The following is a 26,645-nucleotide window of genomic DNA, read 5'->3' on the forward strand; positions in this document are numbered from 1 at the left end:
CCATCCCTGATGATAACAATTTATATTTTTCCCATACAGAATGGCCAAGTTCTCTACACCTGTACTCCTGCCGAGTTATTAAGTCATTCCTTTAGGAATCTTTTGGTTGGGTTGAACAGTTATAACCACTTAACTTAATGGCTTCTAGAGAGAACAGGAACCGCCTAGGAGGCTGATCTACTGATTTAACATTTACCAAGCACGGTTCTAAGGGCTTTACCTTTATTAACTCCTGCCGTCCTCACAATAATAACATTATCCGTACTTTATAGACGTGAAAATGAGGCACGGAGAGGTGAAGTCACTGCATTTGGTTGCACAGGTAGCAGGCGGCAGAGCCGTCAGACGCTGGAGGTCATGTACCTGTCACTGTCCAGCTTCCCTGGGTGCCCAGGCGCTGTGCCCAGCTGGGAATACCAGGGAGACAGCCAGGAAGGCCCCGCCTCTATCTGCAGAAATGCTCTGAATCCCAGCTGCTAAGAGAGAGAGACTGCTCCTCACCTCCTGCTCACATGTCCCAGAAAAACATCAGGCAGTTAAATGTTTAATATAACCGAATAATGGGGCTTTTGACTAAACACCTCTCTAAAGAACGCTACTCCAGTAAAGCGTATGCAAAACAGAATTTTAAAATAAGGAGGTAAAGTGACTATATCCCAGTGATCGCGTCACCAAGACTGAAGGAAGGTGGAGAAAAAGAGATCGCGACTGCTTACTTAATAGCTTCTAGAAGGCAGTATCTGATTACCACTTCCTCTAGTTGTCTTGGTAAGTGGATTCCTGCACAAAGGAGAAAAGAAGAAGGTCATCAAATCCAAGTAACTTCAAACCAACTCCCAAAGCAAGCCTGGCAAATAACCTGCTTCCAGAAGCTGAGCTCTGCTCCACGGAGGGGAGCTCAGCTGGGCGCCGCCCAACGGGCTGCCAGAGACAGCCAATAAAAATGCAGCACGCCCAGTCAGATTTGCATTGCGGATAAACAATGAATAATGTTTTTTATGAGTATGTCTCTGTTATCAATTCAAATTTAACTGGGCGTCCTGTATTTTATCTGGCAAACCTACTCCCAAAACTAAAAAAAAAAAAAAAGAAGAAGAAGAAAGAAAGAATCCCTTAGATGCCTTAGCCTTCCTATCTCATATCAAAGAGCTGAACTTCTTTCTCTAAAGAAAAAAATTGTATGTGAAACGATGTAAGGAATTTAACATGTCTGGTATAAATCAAATCAGAGTACCAGGGTGTAAAGTGGATTTTATTATTGTTCTTACCTAGTGAAAGCAACAATTAAAAGTAGTGTAAACTACCGGGCTGAGAATTTGGAGAAACGGGTTCTAGCTCTGTGCCTGATCCAGCCTCCCAGTTCTGTCCTCTCCTCTCTCCAGCCCATCTCCTCCCCTTCGGAACTGGGAGCACTGAGTTTCTTTCCCTTGGTGCCCGCTTAGTGGTGGAGCCTGGAGGAAGACAGGTGGGGAGCTGAGGACTTGTGTATGTTTGTGTCACTTCAGCTTTGGAACAAACTCTAACTTCGTCTTTAAAAGCACACATTGTTTCATTAACATAACGAGATATTTTACTATTATATCCATGTTATGTCTGCCTGTAGTTTTAGTTAAAAGTAAAAATGATACACATCTGTCCTTCAAGAAAGGGCTAGAATGAAATGGGCTGTCAGTCCAGCCTGGCCACAGTTCCCAGCGTCAGATTGTTTTCTGAGGGTCACATTCTTCAACGTGTGACAGGGCAGAGCTGGAATGACAACTCTAAGTCTCTTCCTGTTCCAGCACTCTTCAACGTGACAACTCCTCAATGGGCTTTTGTAGGCTGCAGGAATTTCATACCTTAGAAAAGGGAATTCATACCACTACTTAACTGGTTTCAGCTGAGGGACAAAAAAGCTCCAGCTGTACTACTGAACACCATCATAAAATGAAAAAGGCTAAACTGTAGGGGAAAAAAATCCACATTAAATAACAGTGACATTCATTCTCCTGCACTAAGCAAAACTCACCAAAGGAACGGTTGTTCAAAGGCAGTTGCCTCCAGGCCCTAGTTCACCACACTCCTTCTAAAAGAAAATTAACCCCTTTGAGTCATGACACAAGCATATTCACACTCCAAGTGGGAAAGGAGTAAGAAATTATAATCATAAAATTTCCACCCCTACCTGTCTAAGCAGGTTCAGAGTGTTATGATAGTACTCCTTTTTTGGGCCACTTCCCAGGTGCAAAAAGACTTCCACAGTCATTGTGCTTACTTGCTTACTATTATTAGTAATGACAACATTCCCCAGGCTTCCATCAAAAAAGGTACTTACATCTCCAACCCACGACTGTCCACGGGGCAAGTAGTAATTCTTTCCTTACCCCCATTTATATTTTGTACCTTGATTATTTAACTCTAAATGTTAATAAGATCTATTAGTAGATGACTGAAATTGGTAGAAATCCTGTAATTCCTGTTGATTTTGTACTATGTGTAAAATAAAACATAATGGCTATTTACATATGGCCAGGCATAGCCAAATACAGTTGAGTTGTATATACAAAGTTTTAGAGAATCTAAACTTAAAAACTTTTTTAAGAAGATTTTATTTTTTAAATAATCTCTACACCCAGCCTAGGGCTTGAACTCACAGCCCCAAGATCAAGAGTCATGTGCCTACTGACTGAGCCAGCCAGGTGTCCCTAAACTTAAGACTTTTGTCTCAAAATTCCAAATCTTGGAAAAGTATATTTTTAATAGCATTTTTGAAAAGGTATTGAGGGGCGCCTGGGTGGCTCAGTCATTAAGCATCTGCCTTCGGCTCAGGTCATGATCCCAGGGTCCTGGGATCAAGCCCCGCATCAGGCTCCCTGCATCAGGCTCTCTGCTCGGTGGGAAGCCTGCTTCTCCCTCTCCCACTCCCCCTGCTTGTGTTCCCTCTCTCGCTATCTTTCTATCAAATAAATAAATAAAATCTTTTAAAAAAAAGTTACTGAATTGTAAATGAAAGACTTCAAGTTGGAAAAACTGGATTGCCTTTAAAATTACATTAATAATAATAATAATAATTACTATTATTATTATAAAATCATTTGGCCTTAAATCATCCCTTGTCTGTAATAACTTGAAGTACTTAATAAAATGCTGTATTCTACTCATCCTCTTGACAATAGAGTTGTGGATGGTGAAAATTATAAAGTAACACAGAGATTCTCTAGATTGGTGCTCAAAACAAGGGGGAAAATCTTTCTCTATTTTCCTTTTGAATTAACATGGATAACTAACCAAGATAAATTAGTTCCCAAACCAGATCTAGGGTAGCTGTCTATCCAGCTTAAATTCACCAGATAATTGCCAGTTCTTCCATACTCTTTTTCAACTCTACCTGTGCCTAACATATGGCCTGGGATAAAAATATTATTAAAAAAAAGAATAAGCTCACTTTTCTCCTCTGGATGTCTAGGAAGGAGAAGAGGATTGTGGGCCTTTTTTTCAGCTGTTGCCAGGTTTTCCCAAGGGGCCAGGCTTAATGTGTGACCATCCCCAGGGGTGCTGTGACTACTGCAGTAGTCCTAACCTACCAGTATGCTGACCAGCCCCTTCCAGCAGAGATACATCAGGGGCCTGTGGTAAGGTGCCAAACTACTGCAGAGAGCTCCCAGCTATGCCTCCTGCCAGGCTCCCATGGCCACTGCCTAAGGTTAAGGAAGGGAGGAGGTGTAGACAAATTACAGGCACACAGGAATTACTGAGATCGCTCCAAAAGATTCTAGAATGCCAGTGCTTCAGTCCTGGAATTTCAATGTGCTGCCCAGAGCTCAGCATTTTGCATCCAGGCCAGAAAAAAAATCAGAAAAATGGTTTTTCTTTTGGTTCACTCCACACAGCCACCTTTCAGTCCTTCTCCTCCATCCCGAGTTCTCCCCAAATTCTTCTGCAGCTCAGCCTCGGGGAAATCAACCCTGCAAACTAGAACTCTTCCGTGACTTAATCCTTCGCTTCTCCTTCCCTCCCTCCCTCTCTCCCTCTCATCCTCCTTCCTACTTTCCCTCCCTGCTTTCCTTTGTGAACTTACTGGTCTCTCTTTCTTTCTGCCCTTGCTAAAATTCCCATGTTAGTCCCATTTCCCAAGCCTGGAGCCATCAGAAGATCCTTAACTGGTTTTTCTAGAGCAGCACTGTCTAATAGAAATATAATGTGAGGGAAAAAAAAAGAAATATAATGTGAGGTCTACGGATCATTTTAAATTTTCTAGTAGCCACGTTAAAAAAAGTACAAAGAAACATGTGGAATTCATTTTAATAACCCTTTATTTAACCCAACATATCCAAAATAGTATCATTTTAATGTGGAATCAATATAAAAACAGATATCTTACATTCTTTCCTTCACACTAGGTTTTTGAAATCCTGTGTATATTTTATAGTTACAGCACATCCCGATTTGGACCTGCCACAGTTCAGTTGCTCAACAGCCATATTTGGTGGGTGGCTACCATATAGGATAATGCAGATGCAGAGACTAATTTATTTACCCACTCCAGTGCTGCTATGGCAGAGCTTGATAATTACCTCCCAACGTTCATTTTCCCCTTTTAATTTAACTACCAGCATCCCAATTCTCAGGTTCTAGATGTTAGGCTCCCCTGCTGTTCAATGTCGCCATGTAACCAAGAGTTCAGGCCAACCGAGTTAAGCAACCGGTAGCTGGTACTGCCGAGATGTCTCCTTATGGGCAAAAGGCACACACATATTCTTTGTTAACACTACCTGTGCTTAACATCTGGCTTAGGAGAAACAAGTTTTGTTTTGTTTTTTTTAAGCAAGAGTAAATAATGTATGGGTTCATCAAATCACTGTTATACTCATGAAACTAATGTAACATTGTGTATCGTCTATATTGAATTTAAAAAAAGAGCACACTCAGCTCTCTGAGCTCTGGGAGGAAGTGTTTTTGGCCTTCTTGCGTCTATGGAATGAGCCGTGAAGAGCCATCACGGAGCTGTCATAGCCCTGGGCTGCTGCTGGCTTCTGGACTCCTCTGTGAGAGAGAAATGGACTTCTGCCTTGGTTACATTATTGATATTCTGAGCTTTTTCTGAGCCTAATCTTAAACAATGTCCTTCCATAAGATGGTTTTGGCCTACAACAAAATTAGTCACAGTCTGCAGCAGGAAGCCTTGGAAAATACTTTGTGACAATGTCCTCTCCAGCATCCTGTCTTCCTGTGGTCTGTCCTCTAGAAATGTTCTAAGTTCTACACGCACAAAGACTCTTTTGACTCACTGAGTAACTCTGAGAAGGGAGCTCTCTCAAGGCTGGTTAACACCTCATTGAGAGAGAATCAATCTCACTGTATTTCAATTGCCCCAAACTACCTACTGCCTAGTGCTTCAGTGGGTGGGAAAATGTCGCTTCTACAAGACTAGAGGTTCACACTGTCTTTCACTTTTAAGATTTAAAGCCGAAACATAAAAATGCCCTTTTCCTGGCTCACAAGGGTCAAGTAGAATGTCATGATGCACAAGGCTGCGCCCGCTACTACTTTCATAATGAAAAGGGCTTCACTGAATCCTTCAGAACATGTGTGTTTGAACAGGAAAGTGCTTTAAAGGCAATTCAGACCAAATAAAAAGGAAGATGAAGTGCAGTGAGCAGAGCAGTGTGAATGAGCCTGGAAGAACCCCTGGGACCGCCTGAGTAATAAACTTTTGTGACCAGAGCCCTCCTTTTGTGAGAGGTGCTGCACCCTAACTTCATGGCCCTGAGGCCAGCAGCTTCTTCCCCTGGCGAGGGGCTAGCGCTCACCAGCACGTACAGGCGCTGGCTGGCAGGTGGTGGCCATTAAGAGACCCACCTTACAAAACGGAAGAAAAACATTACTAAAACTTAAAAAATACGTTTACCTCCACCACTTGGGGGAAAGGTCTGACCATGTCTTTATAAACTAAGCATAGCCCTACCCTATGACCCAGCAATTCCACTCCCAGGTCCTTGCCCAAGAGAACTGAAAACATCCAACCACACAAAGCCTTGTACGAGGATGTGTATAGCAGCTTTATTCATAATAACCTCAAACTGGAAGTAGCCACGCATCCAATCACTATGAGACTGGCTAAACAAGCTGGGGTATATTCATTCAATGCAATGCCACTGAACAATAAAAAGCAATGAATTACTGATATACTCAACAGTATGGATGAAACTCAAAACAATTATGCAGATTGAAAGAAGACTTACACAAAAGGTCATGCTGTCCGGGGCGCCTGGGTGGCTCAGTCGGTTGAGCGTCTGCCTTCGGCTCAGGTCATGATCCCAGGGTCCTGGGATTGAGCGCCATGTTGGGCTCCCTGCTCAGCGGGAAGCCTGCTTCTCCCCTGCCTGCTTGTGTGCTCTCTCTGTCTGACAAGTAAATAAAATATTTCTTTTTAAAAAGTTCATGCTGTATGATTGCATTTATATGAAATTCCAGAACAAGCAAAGCTAATCTCTCATGGAGAAAGATAGACAACCCAAAAAAGAAATTAAGGAAACATTTCCATTGACCATAGCATCAAAAAGAATAAAAAACTTATGAATCAACTTAACCAAGGAGGCAAAAGACACTGAAAACCTTAAAACGTGGCTGAAGGAAATCGAGGGACAGGAAGGTCAGTTTCCTGCCCATTTATTGCCCTCCTTTAAGTGTTACAGGCTCTTCTAATATGTTAAACCCAAATATACCTCGTGGCTATTTCACCCAGGGCTCCCTGGAGCAACCCTCAAGCTACTCTCTTCTCCACATTCCAAATACCTGAGAGCAGCTGACAAACACATGAAAAAGGCTCCTCTGTATCTCTTTGTATCATTTCCTAAAGATTTGGTATTTTCTTCAACTGTTTTCTATAGGACATTGTTTACAATATCTTGATATCCTGGATACACTCAGGTTTACACCAGTTTTGTTGCTGTTGTTTTTAATGATGCCTAGGAAGGATTGTAAGACCCCAGACAATAGCTAGGTATGTATCCTGGTAAACTAGGATTATTCAGCTTAATCTAGGAATGTCATCAAATATCTAAATCATTCTTTTGAATCTGTAATCTAGCCAGTTCTTTTCTCTTTTGTATTTATGAAATAGATACTGTTTAACCTAAATGCATTTTTTTCTAGTTAAAATTCATGTTCTCGCCCTGAAATCCTTGTGAACCTTGCTGTTATCTCTTATATGAACTATTCCTCCCAGCTCTCCTCTCCCCTCCCCTCCACTCCCCTCTCCTTTCCTTCCCCTTTTTTAAAGATTTACTTAGGGGCACCTGGGTGGCTCAGCTGGTTAAGCGTCTGCCTTCAGCTCTGGTCATGATCCCAGGGTCCTGGGATGGAGCCTGATGTGACGCTCCCTGCTCAGTGGGAAGCCTGCTTCTCGCTCTCCTACCCACCCCTGCTCTCTCTTGCTCTCTCTGTCACTATCTCTGTCTCTCTCTGAAATAAAATCTTTTTAAAAAAATAAACAAAAATTTATTTATCTATTTCAGAGAGAGAGCACGAGCAGAGGGGGCAGAGGGAGAGGGAGAGAGAATCCCAAGCGGACTCTGTGCTGAGCCTGAGGTAGGACTCAATCCCAGGACCCTGAGATCATGACCTAAGCTGAAATCAAGAGGAAGCTTAACTGACTGAGACACCCCAGGTGCCCCTCCCTCCCAGGTTTTCAACACCAATTTATTAAATAAGCATGTCTGATAGTTCTTCACCAAATTAAACACACTAATCACTTAATTCGTTCTGGGTGCAATTGTTTAATCAGCTGAAATAATATAGAAGGTCATTAGCAGAGCATAATTAATCCTGAAAAAACCCCACTTAAACTGTTTAAAACAGGAAAAAAAAGTCCATTAAACATTGAAAATAATGTTTTATTATAATGAATCTTAAAAAATAAAACCAAACATCTTGCAAATTAATTCATTTTACCTTCAAGTTAACAAGCTGTCAGCTATGATGGCAATAGTGCGTCAGTTCTGAAAACGAAAATAGAATATGGCTCAAGCCCTGTTATTTTACGGGAGGAAGGAGATTTTCCGACAAAACTATGATAGCAAGGTGCGATCATCTTCATTTTATTTTTGACATTCAGATTATAATCGTAAAGATTGTCATTTCTGCAAAAATATTAGAAGGCTTGATTCATTGTCCTTACTTTTCCTTTTATATTCAAATAATTCACTTCTGTGGTCCTTTGACGTCTTCATGATTTTTTTCTTCCTCAATTAACAGTCTGACTCTTCCATATCATTTTTTTGTTTTCTATTTTGGATTTCATTCAAACAATTCTCTGAAAGACTTCTGGAAATCCAATATCTTTTGCAAGATTTATGATTTCACTTTGCAATTGATTTGAATTCCTTCAAATAAGATAGCTATTTAGATGGATTCTGGATCCAGCTCACCCAGGTTGAAATCCTACTTGACCAAGAGCCTCAATTCCCTAAAATGAATGAATAAGAATAATATTTACCTTATAGGGTTTTAGTAAGTATTAAGTGAGTACATATGGGTAAAGGAGGTAAAACAGTGCCTGGCACATAGTAAGCATTTAATGTTATAGTGCCTCTTTTTATTATTGTATTATGCAAGAAAATCAGCAAGCTATCAACAAAAAAACTGGCAATTCGGGCTGGCACAGATGCTAGTATAAAGTGACGGTATGAGCTAAATTGTGTCCCCTAGAATTCATATGTTGAAGTCCTAACCGCCAGTACCTCAGATAGTAACTGTATTTGGAGATAGGATCTTTAACAGGTCATTAGGGTAGCCTTATATGAAGAGGAGATTAGGGGGCACCTGGGTGGCTCAGTTGGTTAAGCGTCTGCCTTCAGCTCAGGTGGTGGTGATCTCAGGGTCCTGGGATCGAGTCCCGGGGTGGGTCCCGGCTCAGCGGGGAGCCTGTTTCTCCCTCTCCCTCTGCCCTTCCCCGCCCCCCCCCGCTGCTTGTGTGCTCTCTCTCTCTCTCTCTCAGATAAATAAATAAAATCTTAAAAAAAAAATAATAAGAAGAGATTAGGGCACACACACAGAGGAAAGACCATGTGAAGACAGAGGGAGAAGAGAGTCATCTACAAGCCAAGGAAAAGGTACCTGAGGGGGGAAAAAAAATTAAAAGAAAAGGTACCTGAGGAGAAACCAACCCTGTTGTCCCCTTTATCTTGGACTTCCAGCCTCCAGAACCCTCAGGAAATAAATTTCTGTTGTTTAAGCCATTCAGTCTGTGGTATTTTGTTATTGCAGTCCTAGCAAACTAACACAAGTGAGGAAAGATTTGAGTGTGACTATCTTACTTCAAAAAGTCATTAGTTTTAAGAAAGTTCGTTTGTGTTTCTGTTATGATCGTTTTATTTCCTTGCACCCTTGTGATTGAGGTCGCATGTGGTGAATTCTGGAATATAAGAGGACCCTAGAATCAGCAGTCCACATTTCTCTGTGCACAAGGATGTCATGAGAGACTCCTGGCAAATGTCTTGCTAACATGTCATTCCTGACTATAATATTTTCCTGTTCCTCCAGTCAAGTGCTTCAAAATGGAACAAGGTTGGTTGGCCTGAGCTCAGATTTCAGGGAACTCAAGAGAGTGCCTCGCAGTCACCACTTTTTTTAATAAATACACACAAAGCCCCTTTAATCATTCATTCTGGGGTTTTGCTGAAGCTCAGAATTAAACTTAACCAGGGCACAGATCCATAAGTCACTTTTCCTGTTGTGCTGGAAAATCTGGAACTCATTTGCCCATCTCCGGTCTTTTGCTGTCTCTCTGTTCCCCGATCCCTCCCGGTTGGATTGCCCTGTGATCACATCTGCAACTTCTTTCAGGGCTCTGGGGTGTCATTTATCTAAGCCAACAGCCTTGCTCTCATTTGAAGCAGCTAGATGCTCTTTTTGCATCTGTCTTGGATTGACGATCTTTCTGCGTGGGGCAGAAGACAAACTTGTGCAGTTTCATCATATACCTTGCACTTTTTTTCATTTACATTGATCATCTTTCCTGGTCCTATCAGTGCAAAATTTTATTTGCTGTCATGAATATCCTTTATGCCGCAAAATTTCATCAAGTAGTTATCAGCTGAAGGCAAGATATACCATCCAGGCCTGTAGTGATCCCCCCCTGCTGATTCTAAGATCCATTGATAGGCGATCATAATTTGTGTCATAAATATACTCAGGAATTTCAAATATAGTTCAATTTTTTTGCTACTCCCTTGAGTCTTGAACTAATCTTGAGTCTTTGGCATATATTACAAACAAGATTTTTAAAAGTATAAATATCAGAAGTAATAAATGTCATGCACTAAATGATACCATAAGTTTCTCCATTAAATGGTGCCAGTTGAGGAAAGTATATACTTCTTGCCCTCCGTGATTATACTGGTATTCTCTAGACCCCATTCAGTGGCTTATGTGTCAGATCCCATGGGTACCAGAGAAGCCCTGCAAAACCATCCACATTGGCCCCTCCCAGGACCAAGCCAACTGAACACCTGTATTGACCACCTGAGCCCCCATTCCTCGGGGGACAGAGTCCTGTCACCTAGTACTGATGCCGTGGGCTCCTGCAAGTAAGGCCTTCACTACCTTCAAAGCTGGTCAACACTTACTCTAACATTTCCACTGATGGACATGGTGGTACCTTCCTAAAGGGCCTGCAGAAATAACCCAAGAAACCTATTTCCCCCTAAATGGAAGAAGTTATGCATGCCTTTCAGTAAATGTTCACTTTTGGTGGTGGTGCCTCAAGCCATTGCAGGAAAGAGGGAGTGGGAAAGAGGGCTTATGGGAGAGAGGTCCCCTCTCCCTGCTTCAGCTTGAGTGGATTCATTGCCCTTTTATATGTAGTTGGCTTCCATATAAGATTTTGTTGCAAGAAAGCCTCAAGGTGGTTTGCATATCTCCTTAGGCTACTCACATCTACTCCCTACTTAAGGTTGCTAGGTTTAGTAAATAAAAATACATGATATCCAATTAATTCGAATTTCAGATAAACAACAAAATAATTTTTGTATAAGCACATCCCACATATTGCATAGGATATACTCATACCAAAGAATGATCAGTTGCTTATCTGAAATTCAAATTTAACTCAGTGCCCTGTATCTTATCGGCCAGGCCCGTCCACTCCCAATAAACCAACAGCCCTTTCTCCCACTCCAGAGCCTGACAAAGTGGCACCTCAGAGATTGCCTTGTCTAATTGATCCCTTTTGGTAATTGCCCCTTAAGCATTTAGCGGCAACCCTTCCCTATTCAGATCTCAGTCTGTTGACCCCTGTCCCTCAGGCCCAGCCTTTGTCATACTCTGCTCCCAACTGAACTCGTGAGGATAGTCTGGCTCCAGGCCCCACTGACCCAGCTCACTTTGACATTGATAATCAGAATGAATGACTCCCTTTTAGGCTTACCAGTCAGGGCAGGCTTTCACCTGTGTTGATCACTGGAAACGTCTATATATCAACACTTCCATTTCTCAGTGGGGAAACAAAACCAAAAAAGGTTTCTATCATAAAGAGTCTTGACTAAGATTGGTGATCTACAACTAGTTGGTTGGTGTCAGGGGTTGAAGGGAGCTAGGGGCTGGTAAAATGCTATGGGAGTTGCTTCTGGTTGAGGGTATAGGAAGAAGAGAATGTGTTCTGCCATAGCTGTGAAATGAATGGAAGGATCTAGAATGTGGCATGAAGAATATTGTCTCAGATACCAAAGACATTTGACATGGTGCTTCTAATAGTTCTCGTCTTTTTCAGCATAGAGTGACAGAAGAGCAATGAGAATGAGTCAAAATTTGAGAGTTACTTCAGGATCCGCCTAATGAAACTCTGAGGCAGGTATGTAACCTCCCTGACCTTTCTCTTCCATGGAACAGGACGCTTGTGCCTGTCTTGCTGGGTTTTGTGGGAATTAAATAAAATACCACTTAAAGTCACGTTCCCTTCCATCTCCTTCTCCTCTTTCCTAAATTAAATTATTTTCTCTGCTTTAAACAAAACAAATCAAAACAAAACAAAATGATTACGGTTTTGAGAGTATAAAGTAAGGAGGTAAAAAAAAGAAAAGAAACATCTAGAAATATTAACATTAAAGAAAATTATATAACTTATTTTGAAAATATTCCAGATAGGCAGGAGAATATGGAGAGATTCAGTTTAAAGACAGAACACACACATTTACTGCTTCTCCTTCCGGAAATACAACTGAAATTGTGGCAAAGGGACAAACAAAAGCCATAAACCTGTAGAAGAAAGAGAGTAAGAGAGAAGACAATAGCCACAAAATTTGGGGAGGCAGAAAGCAGAAGAATGAACTGACTTAGCCCTCCATAAAAGGAAGAGTAGGGTTTTCCAGAGAGGGAAAATGGCTGCCCCAGTCTGAGAATACAGGAGATAATGAAGACAGGAGGGTCACATCCTAAGCCCCCTCCCCAAACCTTCAGCTGGATGAATACCCTCCCCCACCTTGTCAGAGGACCAAAGTTGCTTCCTAAACGCTGACTGTCAGGCATAAACCTCCCAGGCAGGGAACAACTCAAGAGAAAATACCTAAACAATTCTGAAGCAATGAATGATCCTCATTGAAGAAAAGGTCCTCAGCCTTTAGGAAAGCCCAAGACTTACTCTAGTTTACAGAGAGTCCAAATAGCTTGTTAGTACTAAATTTTTGTTATCAGACATCTGAGGGGGAATTACTTATATGAAAAATGAGGTGCTAAATAAATAAGAGTGTGGGGGGGGGAGATTCAGAGGAAACCCAGACTATACATTTAAATGAAAACTTAAAAAAACAGTCATTAATGTCCTCACAGTGATGATCAAACATTTTAACCATGAAACAAGAACAGGATGTCACCAAAAAAATTTCAGAAAAAACCTAACTCTTAGAAATAAAAAATACCCACTCTCTTAAGATGGCATCAACCATAAGACATATCATTTTTTGTACGATATTTTAAAATGCACAATTTTTATTTTTACCTACTGAAGAATTTTTAATATGGCTTAGAGACAGATGCATTATACCTCATCACCATTGTGTGTATGTATGAAAATATAAGAAAAATGTATTACTTCCTAAACATCTTCACATTCAGAGTCTGAATCTTCTGAAACCACTTCTCAACTCAGAATCACCGACATCTTTTCTCCTTCATTGAATTTTTTTGTGCCACTAGAGTACAAATTATGCATCTTTTATTAAAGATCTATTTGTTTATTTGAGGAGGAGGGGCAGAGAGAAACTCTAAGCAGACTCTGCGCTGAGTGCAGAGCCTGATATGGGGCTGGACATAGGGCTCGATCTTATGACCCTGAGATCATGACCTGAGCTGAAACCAAGAGTCGGAGGCTTGACTGATTGTGCCACCCAGGTGCCCCAGATTATGCATCATTTCTTAGCCAATTACTCCACTAGAATCTTAGGGATTTTTTTTCCTAAGCTACTGATACCCATTCTTCAAATTTTAAATCTAGCACTATTTTCACTTATACTGTAGTTTCACCTTCTCTCAATTGAATTGTACATCACTGGATGTCATGCACTTCTCTTCAAAGTCAGCAGAAAATTCTGACCAATTGAGGTTCGACGCTTCAGTGATGATCTTGCACAAGGTACAAGTTGGTCACGCCAGCTGCTTGTTGCTTTGGAAGTTCTTTCATTTATTCCAAGGCATTTGGCATTTTTCTTGCCTCCAGCTACATTTCTTTTTTTTCTTTTTTAAAGATTTTATTTATTTATTTGACAGAGAGAGACACAGCAAGAGAGGGAACACAAGCAGGGGGAGTGGGAGAGGGAGAAGCAGGCTCCCTGCGTGGGGCTTGCTCCCAGAACCCTGGGATCATGACCTGAGCCGAAGGCAGAGACTTAACGACTGAGCCACTCAGGCGCCCCTCTAACTACATATCTTGACATGTTGTGGTATCAACAGTGCTTATAACTCATGTGAGATGACAAGTTTGTAAAGGCATAGGCAGGGACAACGATGCCATGACACCTGCCTGGACAACAGTCATTGTAATGGGCCATCAGTTATGAATTAAATCCTGAATTTAGAGGCTTTAAAATGTGAAAAAAGGTGCACATTGATATCAATGAAGAACATTAAAAAAAAAATAACACTCACTGGAGGAGATGGAAGACTTAAGAAATCTCTCAGAAAATAAGGGGGTAAAGAAGATGCAGAGAAGGAAAAATAAAAGAGAAAAGATAAGAAAATTGGAGACTGAATACAGAAAGTCCAGCAAATGAATGTAAGAAATTTGAGAAAGAAGAGAGAACAGACCAAATGGAAGGAGAAAACAATAAAGAAATAATTCAAGAACATTTCCTAGAACCAACATACAAAAGTTTTCAGATGGAAAGGGCTCACCAAGTGTCCAGCACAATGGATGAAAATTGTAATACTCAAAGGAACATCACCGTAAAATGAGAGGGAAAAGATACCTTGAAAACTTCCAAAAGGAAAAAACAGATTGCTTATAAAGAAGCAGGTATTAAAACGACTCTAGACTTCTTAATGACTACACCATAAACAAAGAAAATAAAATAATGTAAAAATTCTCAGGAAAATGAGATTTAGATTTAAATTTCTATCTCCAGCCAAATTATCAAATATGAGACTAGAATAAAGAAGCCTCCAGACACGCAAAATCTCAAAAAATGTATCTCCAACTACGCTTGTAAGATATTACAGGAAGATATCAGAGGAGGTACTCCACCAAAATGAGTGAATAAACCTAGAAAGAATTCAGGCAATCCAGCCAAAGAGAGTCGTAAAAGGAGTCCCTACGAAAAAGGTGAAGGAAATACAGGACGACAGCTTTATTTTGAGCCTAGAGAGTAACCAGCCTCTCTGAGGAGCAGGTCAAAACAGTTGGGGAGAGACAATTCCAAACAGATGACACTGATAGAAAATCAGTTTTATTGACAGGAGATTCAGGCCACAGGGAAAATTATAGAAATAGATTAGATATGGTAAGTTGCTTAGAACACTAAGAAAAAGAAAAAATCTTGACAATTACTAACTTCAGGGAAAATATAAAGTTGAGGAGGAAGCACAGTGTATATGACTCAGCTAGTCAGCAGTGACTAGCATTTATAGTCACATAAAGAAATCCCCAAATCCCAACATACCCCAAATTGTGATATATCCGGATTGTGTTGGGGGGTGGTCAAGTAATATGTATATGAGATGGGAGCAGTGGAAAAGTTAATGACAGAAAATAAAGTCCTCACCTTCCAATGTGGGAAATCAGTAGATAATGCTTAAAAGTGAAAAATCAAGAAACAGTGGTATAAGAATGTTATCAGAGATGGGAAGATAAGGACCAAAAGTTGTAGCTAAAAGTTCAAGTGGTTCCTTCTGGAGATTGTTAGCCAGGGCAGGGGAGCAAGGGCCGTGCTTGGGACTGTTCTTTTTTTCACAATAAACCTTATAGAATTATTTGATACATTAAAATGCACAGTAAAAAAGTTAAAACAACAACAAAATATTTGGAGAGTAGTAAAAATAAAAGAGGCATTAGAATGAAGTGATCCCCAGAATCTAGGCATGGGTCCAAGTCTTTTAACCTCTCTGACACTCAGTTTCCTAACCTATAAAATATAAATTATAGTGTGGATCCTAACGTCCTGGATTGATTGCAAGAGATAAACACAGTCAGCTATGTGTAAAGGTTTTGTAACTCTAAAACTCTATAGAAATGTAAGGACTTGTATTTATTAAGTGTACAAGGCAAAATGCAGCATAAGAAAACTAGTTTAATACCAATAAACAGCTGGCTCTTTGGAACTTGTTTGCATCCCTCAGAAAACTCGAACCAAACACTACTGCTATGCAGAGATGTCATGGCTAATTCTTACAAAAAAGAAAATGTTGCTACCTTCCACGGGGCGCTTAGCTGCTCTTGTGAATGTTTGTGGAGTTTGAAGTGAAGCTAGTGTTTCATGTTGTGTGCTGGGTACATATCTAGGGTGTCTTGTAGGACAAGATGCTCCCGAGCCATCTTGACCAGATAACCACACACTAAAAAAGGCCAAGTTTGTAGTATAATTAATAACATTGTACAAATTTCAGTTTCCTGGTTTTGATAATACTCAGTGGTTATATAAGATGTTATCATTGAGGGAAGCTGGATGAGAAGGACACAGGAATTCACTGTACTATTTTTGCAACTTCTTGTGAGTCTAAAATTAATTCAGAACAAAAAGTTAAAAAATAAAAGTATCCAGACCCAATCAATGCCCCAAATGAAAGAGAACCCAAGCTACATCTGGGATGCAAGGAGACTGTTAACCCTGAAAGAACACAGGATGGTTCTTACAAGGAAATGAGGTATCTACACCTTTCTAGGCTGCTCTGTTCTTGCCAAGGAGGAATGGTCTTTCAGCAGATCCATTTTCCTGAGCTACTTGCTCAGTATGTCTCTTCAAACTACTATTTTATTTTTGCCATTAAGAAAAATTATTAGGTACAGTCACCCACCTTGAAGAAGGAAAGGGGTATAATCATTGTGCCTACTTTCAGATAACAAAGCAGGAAGTCAGAAGTCCCTGGGTAACCTGAAAAACTCCCAACTTTATTTTCTTTAAGGTGCCAAGACGCTTTGTGCCACTGGCACCATGGATGGGGGGTTTCCCGCATGCTAAATAACTCATGCAAGATGCATTAGCCCAGAGCGTCGGAAGTTCCAGATTTCTTGGCAGCAAGGGGTTATGAATAATCCTCTCCACTCCCCTTGACAGTTGGAGGCCTCGCAAAATGTTTTCTAGCCCTCACCCCTCCTGCCCTTTGATCTTGTCGAGGAGAAGTCAAGATAGCAAGTTGTTCATAGGCGACTAGCCACAGTGCCTCTCCAACTTTACGGTGCATAGGAACGGCCCAGAAAAAAAAAAGATCCTCAGGCCACACTCCCTGAAACTCCGACTCTGGGCTGAGGCAGGTTTATCTCCAATATTGACAATTGACGATACTGACTGTAGATCACACTGTGGAAATCACTGGCAGAGGGTACTTGGCTTATAAAAGATAAAGAAAATGGTTTATTATATACAAGGTTGAATTAAAAGACATATAAAAATCAAAGGGTTTGATGTGAGCATCCAATTGTTAAGAAGTGAAAATGTGATCATTGTTTATCAGTTCACATTTTAGATTTAATATTTCCTTCAGTAATTAATCATTTAAGAATGAAAATTTAGGGGGCGCCTGGTTGGCTCAGTCGGTTAAGCATCTGCCTTTGGCTCAGGTTATGAGCCCAGGGTCCTGGGATTGAGTCCTGCACTGGGCTCCCTGCTCAGAGGGGAGCCTGCTTCTCCCTCTCCCTCTGCCCCCCACCCCTGCTATGCTCGAATTCTCTCTCTCACAAAAAAAAAAAAGAATGAAAATTTAGAATTGTCCAGTTATTTTCACTTATGACATAGGGCATCAATCTTGTTATTTCCATCAGTCTAATTGGGACAATATGAAGCAGAATTCTTAGTGGGTTTTTTCCCCCAATGGTAAGGACTTGCATCTCAATTGCACAGACTGTGAGCATTGAGTGATGTATAGAATTGTTGAATCTTTATGTTGTGCACCTGAAACTAATATGTAATACTGTATGTCAGCTATACTTCAATAATAAAAGTAAATAATAAATAAATAAAGTGCACAGGCTGAATTCTTTTTAAAGTATCAACAAGCAGAGGAGCAGAAGAAATGGAATAACCAGACTTTCTTAGTTTCCCTAGGTTATGGTTATTTAGGAAAATTCATGGGGCACATTGGCTTTAAAGCTGGCAGGATGGTCTTTAAACAGGCCTTTTTTTTTTTTTTATTACTCCAACCCAGTTCATATTTCCCTTCCTGAACAGCATTCCTATTTTAGCATCTCATTTACCTTCCAACTTGGCCATTTATCAGTTTTCCAAGCACAAGACTTCTGTCCTCAGCAGGACTAGGAGCTCTGGGCAGAGTGAAATCATACCACTCTCCTACATGCTTTGCATGTATCAACAGTCCTCATATATCAATAAATATTTGTTGTATGAATCCATGAATAAATGGATTGTAAATAATAATGGACAGTAGATGACTGTCAGTCAAACCGCCTTCACCAAATAAAACCACTCCAGACAGGAAGGGAGGTATACCAGAGAGAGTGCTGAATTTAGAGCCACCAGAACTAGTCTCTGCTTCCTTAATCTGAAACCTTTGAACCAGTAGGATCCACAAGAAATTTAGTGCAAGCTACTAACACAAGCTACCTATGTAGTTTTAAATTTTTTAGTAGCTCTATTTTTTAAAAAATAAAAATAAAAAAGAAACTAATATTGCACTCTATGTTAACTAGCTGGAGTTTAAACAAAAAATTGAAAGAAAAAGGTAAAAATAAAAAGGTGAAACCAATTTTTTTAAAGATTTTATTTATTTATTTGAGAGAGAGAGAGTGAGTGCATGAGGGTGAGCAAGGGGAGGAGCAGAGGAGGAGAGGAGAGGGAGGGGAAAGAATCTTGATCAGACCCAGAGCAGAGCCGGGAGCCTGACGCAGGGCTCAGTCTCACGACCCTGAGATCATGACCTAAGCCAAAACCAAGGGTCGGAGGCTTAACTGACTGAGCCATCTAGGCACCCTGAAAATAATTTTAATAACATATTTTATTTAACCCAATGTGTCTAAAATATTATTTCATAGGGGTGCCTGGCTGGCTCAGTTGGTGGAGCATGCAACTCTTAATCTTGGGGTTGTGGGTTTAAACCCCATGTTGGGTGTAGAGATTAATCGAAAATAAAAACTCCTGGGGCACCTGGGTGGCTCAGTCAGTTAAGCCAGTCTGAAAGCGACTGACTTGATTTCGGCTCAGGTCATGATGTTAGGGTTGTGAGATCGAGCCCCGCATTGGGCTCTGCACTGGGTGTGGAGTCTGCTTAAGATTCTCTCTTTTCCTCTCCCTCTGCGCGTCCCCCGATTGTTCACTCTCTTTCTCTAAAAAAATAAAATGAAAGAAAGAAAATAAAATATCTTAAAAATAAATAATAAAATATTATTTCATCATGTACCCAATATAAACTACTAATGAGACATTTTCCATTCTTTCTTTCATACCATTTTGAATCTGGTATGTATTTTACCCTTACAGCACATCTTAGTTTGGACCTGCCGCATTTCAAGTGCTCTCACGACCTCAAACGGCTGGTGGCCGTCATAGTGGAGAACACAAGTCCAGAGGTGTGTTGGCTATGAACAAGCCTCATTTTCCTTATCTGGAAAATTGGAACACTACCTTCCTCATAGGGCTTTGGTGAAGATTCACTAAACCAATGGAATGTGAAGGTGTGGTGGCTTATAACACAAAGGCTCATTTCTTGCTTATACTACACATCCGCTGAGCAGAGTAGGGACTCTTAAAGTTTCCATTATGTTCCTTTTAACATTTGAGGGGGGCAAAGAAAGTCACATGGCCACACCTAAACTTCAGCAGGAGTGAAGAATTGCAATCCTACCATGTGTCTGAAAGGTGGAATGCAAGAAATATTTGATGAACATCGTGAAGGTCTAAATCAGAGAGTATTTCAGAAGTTATTCCAACAATTATTTTTACTAACTTCCTGAAGAACTAATTTCTGTAGTCCATACTACTGCCAGAGATCACCTTTTAAAGACAGGATTTTTCTGTCGGGGGCTAAGGACAGGGAACCACATCAGATATCTCAAGAGCAGCAAATTCTTCATCCTGTTGTGCCTTTGCAAATGCTGATCTTGCCGGGACAGTACTCATTGGTCAAGAGTCAAGTCAAATACCACTTGCTTTGTTCAGTTTTTGACAGATCTCTCCCACATGTTAGGCACCGTTTAAGGAGTGGGGTATACCACATTGAACAAACAGATCAAATCTCTATGTAGCTTAATGAATCTTACTTTCTGATTTCCTCTGCAGAATGAGGTCTTTCCCTCCCGAGCGGCACACTTCCATTAGAGCCCATTACAGGATAGCCAGTTGTTGAGATGTCCCTCTCTCTCACTTCTGTGGAGAAGGCTCAGTCTTATCTTTAGCACCAGCTTCTTGATATGCGTAGAGTTTGAAGACAAGGTTATTAAAAGGTCAGCGTCTGAAATAAAAATTCACAAGTCAACTCATAAGTTTGGTGCAAAAGCGACTCCCCTGGGAGAGGGCTGCAGATGAGTGTCTTCTAGATCTAGGGACAATGGCCAGGATATATTATGAAAGAGACACTTGAGTGCTAGAAGTGGGATTGGAAAGTAAGAACTGATTGCCACACACAAGTGAGAGAGCCATTGCATCTGACGGCCCTACAGGCATTAGAGATACAAAACTTGGAGGGGAGGACAATTTTGTCACCTGTGAAATGGGAATAGTACCTACCTAATGGACTGTGGGGATTAAAGGAGAGACTCTTTGTAAAGGACAGCGCTTGGTGCTTATTAAGAACTCAATATATTATTATTATTGAAATAATTATTTCAGTTATTCTTAGTATTACTGAAATAACCATTTCAATAATTACGAACAATGCCTCTTATTGTTCTAGACTATTGCTTTAATTTGTATTGGTTTCAGCCACCACCTTCTGCCATATGTGTTGAGCAAGCCTGCTTTAGACACTCAGACCTCGTTCAGCGGAAGGTACTTAAGCGAGCTGGAATAGGGCTTGTCTGGGGCTCTGGCCAGCAAACTGCGAGAGAGTGATTTGGAGGATATGGACAGTCATCTTCCGAGCCACATGAGGAGACTCTGAAGAAAGGAGCCCCAAACAGGAGGCAATGAAAAAAAAAAAGGCATCCTGATGACATTGTCTGAAGTTGGACACACCACTGGACATCCAGCTTCCAGGAAACTTTTTTGGACAAACTGGGTGCTACTTTGTACTGGAGTTTTAATCCACATAGCAGGGTCACTGCCATCAGCTGCTGTCCAGGAAACCTACCTAAAAGCCTGCCTCCCTGTCCATGGCCAGGCTCTTTCTTTATCCCTCAAAGCCCTCCTTGGGGACACAGCAATTAAACTTTCTTTTTTTCTTTTTAAGGTTTTATTTTTATTTATTTTTTGTGAGAGAGAGAGAATGAGCCAGCACACAAGCCTACAAGCAGGGGGAGGGGCAGAGGGAGAAGCAGGCTTCCCGTTGAGCGGAGAGCCCAATGCAGGGCTTGATCCCAGGACCCTGGGATCAGGACCCCAGCCGAAGGCAGACGCTTAACCGACTGAACCACCCAGGTGTCCCACAATTAAACTTTCTTATGGGGCTTTCCTGGTGCTGCCTGCACCCTCGCTCTGCACAGGGTAGACTCTCACCGCCCAACCCCTCAGAAAGCTGGGTGACGGTGGGACCCCTGAATCACCATACCTTCTGGGGTTGGGGAATGCAGGCCAGGCTCAGGGCTGTTAGGAAGCGAGAGGTGCTATGCGCATTTTGGCCCTGATCCCAGATATCAGAAGGGCCCTGTTCAAGTCCATGAGTTTACTTACATTAAATCTGTTTCCTTGGACACTGTCACGGAAGATGTAACTTTCCTCTGTCCAGCCCTCCGTGCCTTTGAAGGAGCCTTCTCTTTTCACTTGGTGTGATCATTCTGGGGCAATCAGTCCCGGCACCTCACTGCTCACCAGGTGACCCCAGGAGTGGGGATGTGCTCCAGGCAGGGTAGCCCAGCCACCAGTAATGGTGATTGTAAAGGGGGCCATCAGCCTGGATCTGCTGAGTCCACAAGACCGCATCATGTCACTAAATTATACTTTGATTGTGATGGTGGTTACCACTGAATTTGTTTGTCAAAACTCATAGAACTAAATACCAGAAAGGGTGAATTCTACTATCTGTAAATTATACCTCAAAAGGGATCAGAATACGCCACCCCAAAATATGCCACTTTGGCATAGGGATTATTTTTAGCTAAAGGCAACTGAGAATCAACAGATGCAGGAAGAGTTCTTGCCCTCCCCTTATCTGCATAAAGCAGGACATAAATTTCCCTTTGTGAACGTGTCTCCCCTCCTCTCCACCAGAAAGAGAGTGACTCTTATCACTGTGGATGGGGGGTTGGCACCGAGATGAGTCTGTGCAAACATGCCTTACTAAAAATAACCTGTATCTTCCGTTATTTGCCCCATATATTTGCTCATCACTCCCCCATGATTTATCATCCCTGGAAGCCCAAAGCCTCTTTCCTTTCTTAAAAGGGAATATAAATCCTGTATCTAATCACTTCTTGGAGTTTCCTTGTTTTTCTCTGAACGGCTGTGTATGTGAATATTAATTAAAATTATATGCCTTTCCCCTATTAATCTGTCTTTTGTTGGCTTAAATCAAAGGTCTCTACTTACTGAACCTAAATGGGTAGAGGAGAAGTTTTTCTTTCTTGACAAGCTCAATTAAAAAAAAAAAATTAAAAATAAATCCCTCCCTGAGAAATGTTTATGTAATATTAGTAATTGTGGGTAAAGGAAAAAAGACCACAAAACAGCATGCTCAGTTTGATCCTACAGTGGACATCTGTGGTTTGAATTTGCCTAAACCCTCTTTTCCCTCTGAGAGTCTGCCCCTCCCTTATTCTGGGTGGTCTACATGTAACTGTCAAGCATAAAGCGTAATATCCCTGTCTGGTCAAAGGAGCAGGTACATGACTCTGACTGACTGAGCTGATAATAGTAACCCCCTGTCCTTGGGAACATACCTAGAGAAGGCATGTGATTCAAGCAGGGCCAAGCAGAGCTCACCTCCACACTTACAGACAATGGGAAAGAGAGGTCTCTTCTCTCTTCTTGGTACCATTTCCTACCATTTGATTTTTAAATGGAAGCACAAAACCCCAGTTTCCACCACCATTCATGTCACAATGCTGAGGGAAGCCAGCCTGAGCTAAGCTAAGATTCACTGTGCCTGCCATAGTTTATGCCCAACCTCAACCTGGACCCCTACCACACTCTGGTCTTACAAAGTTGTACTCCTACCAAGAGTAGATGAGAGTTCTAGTGGCTCCACACCCTCACCAACAGTTCTAGTGGCTCCACACCCTCACCAACAGTTGTCAATTCCATGAGCATAAAACAGGATCTTGTGTTTTAAATTTGCATTTCCCTGATTACCATGAGGATGAGAATTTTCTCATGTTTATCAGTATGTAGGTTTCCTCATCTGTGAATTCTTTTTTTTTTTAAGTTAATAGTCCTTTTATTGGGGAAAAAAAAGACTAGCATTTACAATTTGGAATGGATGTAAATTGAAATTTTTTAAAAAGCAGTGTTGATGGTCATGCTGAAGTCCACAGCTCCAAGTCACGTTTCAGAAGGTTTTAAAAACAGAGTCGGAAGATGCTCCATTGGTAACGTCCACTTTGTTGATCATATCCTGCAAATCGGCTTTTGTTGGGTTCTGACCCAGTGACCTCATGACAGGTCCAACTTCCTCTGTTGTGATGGGTCATGGTCATCTTTGTCAAATAGGAAGAAAGCTTCTTGACATCATCATCTGTTCTTGGGTTAGCTCATCAGCCACTGCACTGGGGCGGCCAAGTCTCCAGCTGGCCTCCTTCCATTCCCATCTGTGAATTCTTTATTCATGCCTTTTGCTCATTTTGTTGTTGTTGTTGCATTATTTGTTTTTTTCTCATTAATTTCTGAGATTTGTTTTTCAATGTATTCTGTGTACTGATTCTTTGTAAGCTAAATATATTGAACTGATCTTATCCCACATATGACTCATTTTATTTTTTTACTTTTAAAATACATCTTTTTGTTGAACAGAATTTTAAAGCTTTAATTTAATTAAATGTATCAATTTTTTCCCTCATGGTTTATGATTTTTATATCTCAAGTAAGAAATTCTTCTCTATTTTGTTCAAAATTTTAAAAATTTTGCTTTTTACATTTAGGTTTTTAGCTCACCTGGAATTCACTTTTTGTTTTTTTGTTGTTGTTGTTGTTTTTTAAAGATTTTATTTATTTATTTGAAAGAGAGAGAATGAGAGATAGAGAGCACGAGAGGGAAGAGGGTCAGAGGGAGAAGCAGACTCCCTGCTGAGCAGGGAGCCCGATGCGGGACTCGATCCCGGGACGCCAGGATCATGACCTGAGCCGAAGGCAGTCACTTAACCAACTGAGCCACCCAGGCGCCCTGGAATTCACTTTTTGTATATGCTAGGAGGTAGGGCCTTATTTAGTTTTGGTTTTTTTAAATTTCCATATGGCTAATCAGTTGTCTTAGTAGGATTTATTAAAGAGATTATTTACTAAAAATCGATATCCTATTAAAGGAAACTTCCTCATACTGATTTGTAATGTCACCTCTATCATTAACATGTAGATTCTTTTAATTTTTTTAAGATAGTTTGAATTAATGTTTTTATTTTTATTACTATTTTTTTAATGTTTTTATTTAAGTAATCTCTACACCCAGTGTGGGGCTGGAACTCACAACCCCGAGATCAGGACTTGCATGCTCTGACTGAGCCAGCCAGGTGCCCCTGAATTAGTACGTGTTTTTAGTTAATCCTAATCTATACAGAATTTGGCATGGAGTGTGGCAGGCAACAAATCGTATATATGGAATTAGTTGGGGTTGGAGGTAGGCTGAGTGTGCCACGGTTCTGGGCCAGGAAGTTGGCCATTCTTGGCACATGGTAGCAGAACTGTTGGTTAAACTGAGGTTTGTTGTCTACTGGGACTGCAGCATTTGTGACATTAGTAGGAAAAACTCAAGCTGTTAGATACATCTTTAGCCTTTGGAAAAGAGCTACAGTAAAGACAGATTTAGCTGAAGGAGGGCCATCTGAAAGAAAAGGGGGGAAGAAATCATATAGCTTTCCTTACAGATGTCCTTTCTGTTTCCAGAAGGAAATCCAAAATTGTTGTATATATATTTGGTTGTCTGAAGCCTGCCAGAATTTGAAAACCAAATTATCTGACAAACTAAGGATAGTTATCTGTAAAGGAAGGAAACTAGAGGATTTATCAGAAAATACAAATGGATTCCAGGAGCCTGCTGTGTTCGTGCCCCCATCTCCCCTCTTCCAAGCATCTGTTAAAAGACTCACAGCTTAGATCAAGGACAATTGCACTGCCTTTGAAAAATCAGTTGGAGGGCGCCTGGGTGGCTGAGATGGTTGAGCGTCTGCCTTCGGCTCGGCTCAGGTCATGGGTCCTGGGATCGGATGAGCCCAGGGTCAAGCTCCCTGCTCAGTGAGGAGTCTGCTTCTCCCTCTCCCACTGCCCCTCCACACCACTTGTGCTCTCGCACGCTCTCTCTCTCTCTCTCTCTCTCTCTTAAATAAATAAATAAAATCTTCAAAAAAAAGAAAAGAAAACTCAGTGGGGATACAGCCTATGAGCATAGAGCAATTTTTGACACCTTTCCACCCAAGATTATTAATTTCTTATTGCTGTTGTGACAAATTGCCACTAATTTTGTAGCTTAAAACAACACAAATTTATTATCTTACAGTTCTGGAGGTCAGAAGTCCAAAATGGGTATCACTGGGCTAAAATCAAAAGACTGGCAGGGCTACTACATTCCTCTCTAGAAGCTTGAGGGCATTTCCTTTTCCTTCCATTTCCTTGCCTTTTCTAGCTTCTAGAGGCTGCCCACAGTCCTTGGCTAATGGTCCCTTTTTTCATCTTCAAAGCCAGCTATGGCCAATCAAATATTTCTCACAACATATCACTAACGCTGACCCTTCTGCCCCCCCTTCCGCTTTTAACAACCCTTGTGGTTATGTTAGGCCTACCTGGATAATCCGGGACAATCTCCCTGTTTTTGGTCCTCTGAGTAGCCACCTTAACTACCCCTTGTCATGTAACCTAGCAGAGTCAGAGATTGTGGGGATCAGATGTAGATGTTTTTGGGGAATCACTATGCTGCCTGACACAATTATTATGAGGGATTTTCTTATATACCTATGCTATAAGTGGCTGCATCACGTCATAATTTATTTAAAATTTCCCTGTTGATAAACTCTTTGGATTTTTTTCTTTTTCTTTAATAAATGATACTCTAATTAAACACTTTCGTAAATATGGTTTTATATTTTGGATTTTTTCATTGACATTCATGGAATAAATGATGCCAATAATTTTATGACTTTAAATGCCTCTGTCTGTATTTTTTGGCTAAAATAACCATGCTAATTTCACATTTCTTTATAGTACCTGAGAATATTACTTTGGTAAACTTATGTTGATATTGCCTTTTAGCATTTACCAGTTTTCATTTTTATTTTTTGAATACATTGAGGCTGAACAATTTTCATATTTAAGTTTTAGGATGGGAAAGATTTGGGGCTTTCTTATAATCGCCACAGCATCCACAGCACCTAGCATGGGGCCTAGCCCTGCAATAGGCTCTCAGTAAATATCTGTGGAATAAGTGAGTGGAAGAGCTTAATGGAGTGGTTAAGAGCTTTGAAATCAGACAGCTCTGGTTCATGGTTTCAAGTGCTTTATAAATAGTGATTTATTTAATCTTCACAACAATTCTGTAAGGAAGGTATGACTATTAGCACAGTCCCTATTTTTCTAATAATGAAACTAAGGCACAGAGAGGTTAAGTAACTCTCCCAAGGCCACACAGCAAGTAAATGGCAGACCAGGATTTACGCCCAGGTTATGAACTCCGGTTCCAGTAGCAGTGTACTTAACACTGCACAGCTTCTCTGATGT

General features: G+C 40.9%; 1 long non-coding RNA gene across 5 annotated transcripts in view; it reads right to left on the bottom strand.

The window, feature by feature from the left end:
- The window catches only part of LOC114200317 (uncharacterized), a 68,029-nt gene that overhangs the window by 14,005 nt on the left and 27,379 nt on the right, over positions 1-26,645 (bottom strand). For 2 of the 5 annotated variants that reach the window (XR_015766970.1, XR_015766973.1), the window contains exons 2-5: positions 19,895-20,085; positions 7,933-8,446; positions 6,222-6,383; positions 717-780 (exon numbers count right to left, since the gene is read on the bottom strand). This is a non-coding gene — a long non-coding RNA (uncharacterized LOC114200317). The remainder of the gene's footprint in view (positions 1-716; positions 781-6,221; positions 6,384-7,932; positions 8,447-19,894; positions 20,086-26,645) is intronic. The other 3 variants (XR_015766971.1, XR_015766972.1, XR_003607438.2) reach the window with 3 other exon arrangements.

The sequence above is a fragment of the Eumetopias jubatus genome, unplaced genomic scaffold (genome assembly GCF_037043125.1).
Source record: "Eumetopias jubatus isolate StellerSeaLion01/CBP00866 unplaced genomic scaffold, mEumJub1_p1.0 scaffold_16, whole genome shotgun sequence".
In the NCBI taxonomy this organism is placed as follows: Eukaryota; Metazoa; Chordata; class Mammalia; order Carnivora; family Otariidae; genus Eumetopias; species Eumetopias jubatus.